The sequence below is a fragment of the Colletes latitarsis genome, unplaced genomic scaffold, assembly GCF_051014445.1.
Source record: "Colletes latitarsis isolate SP2378_abdomen unplaced genomic scaffold, iyColLati1 scaffold0021, whole genome shotgun sequence".
Lineage (NCBI taxonomy): Eukaryota > Metazoa > Arthropoda > Insecta > Hymenoptera > Colletidae > Colletes > Colletes latitarsis.
In genome coordinates this window covers 827,108-833,734 of record NW_027488371.1, presented here as the reverse complement: position 1 = coordinate 833,734, position 6,627 = coordinate 827,108, and positions in this window count along the sequence as shown.

The window sequence follows — 6,627 nt, the reverse complement described above, 5'->3', positions numbered from 1 at the left end:
TTAGGTCTGGGTTAGGTCTGGGTTATGCCCGCATCTGGCTCATGATTTTGCCTTCTTCGCATACTTGTTGGCCAGATCCTGGGTTTTTTTCGTGTTTGAATCACGTAGTAATGTGGTAACACACTGAAGCAGTCAATTAAACCTGGTTTCGATCAATATTTTAGAGGATAACACCGGTTAGGTCTGGGTTAGGTCTGGGTTATGCCCGCATCTGGCTCATGATTTTGCCTTCTTCGCATACTTGTTGGCCAGATCCTGGGTTTTTTTCGTGTTTGAATCACGTAGGAATGTGGTAACACACTGAAGCAGTCAATTAAACCTGGTTTCGATCAATATTTTAGAGGATAACACCGGTTAGGTCTGGGTTAGGTCTGGTATATGCGCGCATCTGGTTTATACTTTCGCCTTTTTCGCAAACTTGTTGGCAGAACATGGGTTTCTTCCGTGTTTGAATCACGTAGTAATGTTGTACTACACTGAGGCAGTCAATTAAACCTGGATTCGGACAGTATTTTACAGGATAACACCGGTTAGGTCTGGGTTAGGTCCGGGATATGCCCGCATCTGGCTCATGATTTTGCCTTCTTCGCACACTTGTTGGTCAGATCCTGGGTTTTTTCCGTGTTTCAATCACGTAGTAATGTTGTACCACACTGAGGCAGTCAATTAAACCTGGATTCGGACAGTATTTGAGAGGATAACACCGGCTAGGTCTGGGTTAGGTCTGTGTTATGCCCGCATCTGGCTCATGATTTTGCCTTCTTCGCATACTTGTTGGCCAGATCCTGGGTTTTTTTCGTGTTTGAATCACGTAGTAATGTGGTATCACACTGAACCAGTCAATTAAACCTGGTTTCGATCAATATTTTAGAGGATAACACCGGTTAGGACTGGGTAGGTCTGGGTTATGCCCGCATCTGGCTCATGATTTTGCCATCTTCGCATACTTGTTGGCCAGATCCTGGGTTTTTTTCGTGTTTGAATCACGTAGTAATGTGGTAACACACCGAAGGAGTCAATTAAACCTGGCTTCGATCAATATTTTAGAGGATAACACCGGTTAGGACTGGGTTAGGTCTGGGTTATGCCCGCATCTGGCTCATGACTTTGCCTTCTTCGCATACTTGTTGGCCAGATCCTGGGTTTTTTTCATGTTTGAATCACGTAGTAATGTGGTACCACACTGAGGCAGTCAATTAAACCTGGTTTCGGTCAATATTTCAGAGGATAACACCGGTTAGGTCTGGGTTAGGTCCGGGATATGCCCGCATCTGGCTCATGATTTTGCCTTCTTCGCATACTTGTTGGACAGATCCTGGGTTTTTTTCGTGTTTGAATCACGTAGTAATGTGGTAACACACCGAAGGAGTCAATTAAACCTGGCTTCGATCAATATTTTAGAGGATAACACCGGTTAGGACTGGGTTAGGTCTGGGTTATGCCCGCAACTGGCTCATGACTTTGCCTTCTTCGCATACTTGTTGGCCAGATCCTGGGTTTTTTTCGTGTTTGAATCACGTAGTAATGTGGTACCACACTGAGGCAGTCAATTAAACCTGGCTTCGATCAATATTTTAGAGGATAACACCGGTTAGGACTGGGTTAGGTCTGGGTTATGCCCGCATCTGGCTCATGATTTTGCCTTCTTCGCATACTTGTTGGCCAGATCCTGGGTTTTTTTCGTGTTTGAAACACGTAGTAATGTGGTAACACACTGAAGCAGTCAATTAACCCTGGTTTCGATCAATATTTTGGAGGATAACACCGGTTACGTCTGGGTTAGGTCTGGGTTATGCCCGCATCTGGCTCATGATTTTGCCTTTTTCGCAAACTTGATGGCCAGATCCTGGGTTTTTACCGTGTTTGAATCACGTAGTAATGTGGTACCACACTGAGGCAGTCAATTAAACCTGGTTTCGATCAATATTTTAGAGGATAGCACCGGTTAGGTCTGGGTTAGGTCTGGGTTATGCCCGCATCTGGCTCATGACTTTGCCTTCTTCGCATACTTGTTGGCCAGATCCTGGGTTTTTTTCGTGTTTGAATCACGTAGTAATGTGGTACCACACTGAGGCAGTCAATTAAACCTGGCTTCGATCAATATTTTAGAGGATAACACCGGTTAGGACTGGGTTAGGTCTGGGTTATGCCCGCATCTGGCTCATGACTTTGCCTTCTTCGCATACTTGTTCGCCAGATCCTGGGTTTTTTTCGTGTTTGAATCACGTAGTAATGTGGTACCACACTGAGGCAGTCAATTAAACCTGGTTTCGGTCAATATTTCAGAGGATAACACCGGTTAGGTCTGGGTTAGGTCCGGGATATGCCCGCATCTGGCTCATGATTTTGCCTTCTTCGCATACTTGTTGGACAGATCCTGGGTTTTTTTCGTGTTTGAATCACGTAGTAATGTGGTAACACACCGAAGGAGTCAATTAAACCTGGCTTCGATCAATATTTTAGAGGATAACACCGGTTAGGACTGGGTTAGGTCTGGGTTATGCCCGCATCTGGCTCATGACTTTGCCTTCTTCGCATACTTGTTGGCCAGATCCTGGGGTTTTTTCGTGTTTGAATCACGTAGTAATGTGGTACCACACTGAGGCAGTCAATTAAACCTGGTTTCGGTCAATATTTCAGAGGATAACACCGGTTAGGTCTGGGTTAGGTCCGGGATATGCCCGCATCTGGCTCATGATTTTGCCTTCTTCGCATACTTGTTGGCCAGATCCTGGGTTTTTTCCGTGTTTCAATCACGTAGTAATGTTGTACCACACTGAGGCAGTCAATTAAACCTGGATTCGGACAGTATTTGAGAGGATAACACCGGCTAGGTCTGGGTTAGGTCTGTGTTATGCCCGCATCTGGCTCATGATTTTGCCTTCTTCGCATACTTGTTGGCCAGATCCTGGGTTTTTTTCGTGTTTGAATCACGTAGTAATGTGGTATCACACTGAAGCAGTCAACTAAACCTGGTTTCGATCAATATTTTAGAGGATAACACCGGTTAGGACTGGGTAGGTCTGGGTTATGCCCGCATCTGGCTCATGATTTTGCCTTCTTCGCATACTTGTTGGCCAGATCCTGGGGTTTTTTCGTGTTTCAATCACGTAGTAATGTGGTAACACACCGAAGGAGTCAATTAAACCTGGCTTCGATCAATATTTTAGAGGATAACACCGGTTAGGACTGGGTTAGGTCTGGGTTATGCCCGCATCTGGCTCATGATTTTGCCTTCTTCGCATACTTGTTGGCCAGATCCTGGGTTTTTTTCGTGTTTGAAACACGTAGTAATGTGGTAACACACAGAAGCAGTCAATTAAACATGGCTTCGATCAATATTTTAGAGGATAACACCGGTTAGGACTGGGTTAGGTCTGGGTTATGCCCGCATCTGGCTCATGATTTTGCCTTCTTCGCATACTTGTTGGCCTGATCCTGGGGTTTTACCGAGTTTGAATCACGTAGTAATGTGGTAACACAATGAAGCAGTCAATTAACCCTGGTTTCGATCAATATTTTGGAGGATAACACCGGTTAGGTCTGGGTTAGGTCTGGGTTATGCCCGCATCTGGCTCATGATTTTGCCATCTTCGCATACTTGTTGGCCAGATCCTGGGTTTTTTTCGTGTTTGAATCACGTAGTAATGTGGTAACACACCGAAGGAGTCAATTAAACCTGGCTTCGATCAATATTTTAGAGGATAACACCGGTTAGGTCTGGGTTAGGTCTGGGTTATGCCCGCATCTGGCTCATGACTTTGCCTTCTTCGCATACTTGTTGGCCAGATCCTGGGTTTTTTTCGTGTTTGAATCACGTAGTAATGTGGTACCACACTGAGGCAGTCAATTAAACCTGGCTTCGATCAATATTTTAGAGGATAACACCGGTTAGGACTGGGTTAGGACTGGGTTATGCCCGCATCTGGCTCATGACTTTGCCTTCTTCGCATACTTGTTGGCCAGATCCTGGGTTTTTTTCGTGTTTGAATCACGTAGTAATGTGGTACCACACTGAGGCAGTCAATTAAACCTGGTTTCGGTCAATATTTCAGAGGATAACACCGGTTAGGTCTGGGTTAGGTCCGGGATATGCCCGCATCTGGCTCATGATTTTGCCTTCTTCGCATACTTGTTGGACAGATCCTGGGTTTTTTTCGTGTTTGAATCACGTAGTAATGTGGTATCACACTGAAGCAGTCAACTAAACCTGGTTTCGATCAATATTTTAGAGGATAACACCGGTTAGGACTGGGTAGGTCTGGGTTATGCCCGCATCTGGCTCATGATTTTGCCTTCTTCGCATACTTGTTGGCCAGATCCTGGGTTTTTTTCGTGTTTGAATCACGTCGTAATGTGGTACCACACTGAGGCAGTCAATTAAACCTGGTTTCGGTCAATATTTCAGAGGATAACACCGGTTAGGTCTGGGTTAGGTCCGGGATATGCCCGCATCTGGCTCATGATTTTGCCTTCTTCGCATACTTGTTGGCCAGATCCTGGGTTTTTTCCGTGTTTCAATCACGTAGTAATGTTGTACCACACTGAGGCAGTCAATTAAACCTGGATTCGGACAGTATTTGAGAGGATAACACCGGCTAGGTCTGGGTTAGGTCTGTATTATGCCCGCATCTGGCTCATGATTTTGCCTTCTTCGCATACTTGTTGGCCAGATCCTGGGTTTTTTTCGTGTTTGAATCACGTAGTAATGTGGTACCACACTGAGGCAGTCAATTAAACCTGGTTTCGATCAATATTTTAGAGGATAACACCGGTTAGGACTGGGTTAGGTCTGGGTTATGCCCGCATCTGGCTCATGATTTTGCCTCCTTCGCATACTTGTTGGCCAGATCCTGGGTTTTTTTCGTGTTTGAATCACGTAGTAATGTGGTATCACACTGAACCAGTCAATTAAACCTGGTTTCGATCAATATTTTAGAGGATAACACCGGTTAGGACTGGGTAGGTCTGGGTTATGCCCGCATCTGGCTCATGATTTTGCCATCTTCGCATACTTGTTGGCCAGATCCTGGGTTTTTTTCGTGTTTGAATCACGTAGTAATGTGGTAACACACCGAAGGAGTCAATTAAACCTGGCTTCGATCAATATTTTAGAGGATAACACCGGTTAGGACTGGGTTAGGTCTGGGTTATGCCCGCATCTGGCTCATGACTTTGCCTTCTTCGCATACTTGTTGGCCAGATCCTGGGTTTTTTTCGTGTTTGAATCACGTAGTAATGTGGTACCACACTGAGGCAGTCAATTAAACCTGGTTTCGGTCAATATTTCAGAGGATAATACCGGTTAGGTCTGGGTTAGGTCCGGGATATGCCCGCATCTGGCTCATGATTTTGCCTTCTTCGCATACTTGTTGGACAGATCCTGGGTTTTTTTCGTGTTTGAATCACGTAGTAATGTGGTAACACACCGAAGGAGTCAATTAAACCTGGCTTCGATCAATATTTTAGAGGATAACACCGGTTAGGACTGGGTTAGATCTGGGTTATGCCCGCAACTGGCTCATGACTTTGCCTTCTTCGCATACTTGTTGGCCAGATCCTGGGTTTTTTTCGTGTTTGAATCACGTAGTAATGTGGTACCACACTGAGGCAGTCAATTAAACCTGGCTTCGATCAATATTTTAGAGGATAACACCGGTTAGGACTGGGTTAGGTCTGGGTTATGCCCGCATCTGGCTCATGATTTTGCCTTCTTCGCATACTTGTTGGCCAGATCCTGGGTTTTTTTCGTGTTTGAAACACGTAGTAATGTGGTAACACACTGAAGCAGTCAATTAACCCTGGTTTCGATCAATATTTTGGAGGATAACACCGGTTACGTCTGGGTTAGGTCTGGGTTATGCCCGCATCTGGCTCATGATTTTGCCTTTTTCGCAAACTTGATGGCCAGATCCTGGGTTTTTACCGTGTTTGAATCACGTAGTAATGTGGTACCACACTGAGGCAGTCAATTAAACCTGGTTTCGATCAATATTTTAGAGGATAACACCGGTTAGGTCTGGGTTAGGTCTGGGTTATGCCCGCATCTGGCTCATGACTTTGCCTTCTTCGCATACTTGTTGGCCAGATCCTGGGTTTTTTTCGTGTTTGAATCACGTAGTAATGTGGTACCACACTGAGGCAGTCAATTAAACCTGGCTTCGATCAATATTTTAGAGGATAACACCGGTTAGGACTGGGTTAGGTCTGGGTTATGCCCGCATCTGGCTCATGACTTTGCCTTCTTCGCATACTTGTTCGCCAGATCCTGGGTTTTTTTCGTGTTTGAATCACGTAGTAATGTGGTACCACACTGAGGCAGTCAATTAAACCTGGTTTCGGTCAATATTTCAGAGGATAACACCGGTTAGGTCTGGGTTAGGTCCGGGATATGCCCGCATCTGGCTCATGATTTTGCCTTCTTCGCATACTTGTTGGACAGATCCTGGGTTTTTTTCGTGTTTGAATCACGTAGTAATGTGGTAACACACCGAAGGAGTCAATTAAACCTGGCTTCGATCAATATTTTAGAGGATAACACCGGTTAGGACTGGGTTAGGTCTGGGTTATGCCCGCATCTGGCTCATGACTTTGCCTTCTTCGCATACTTGTTGGCCAGATCCTGGG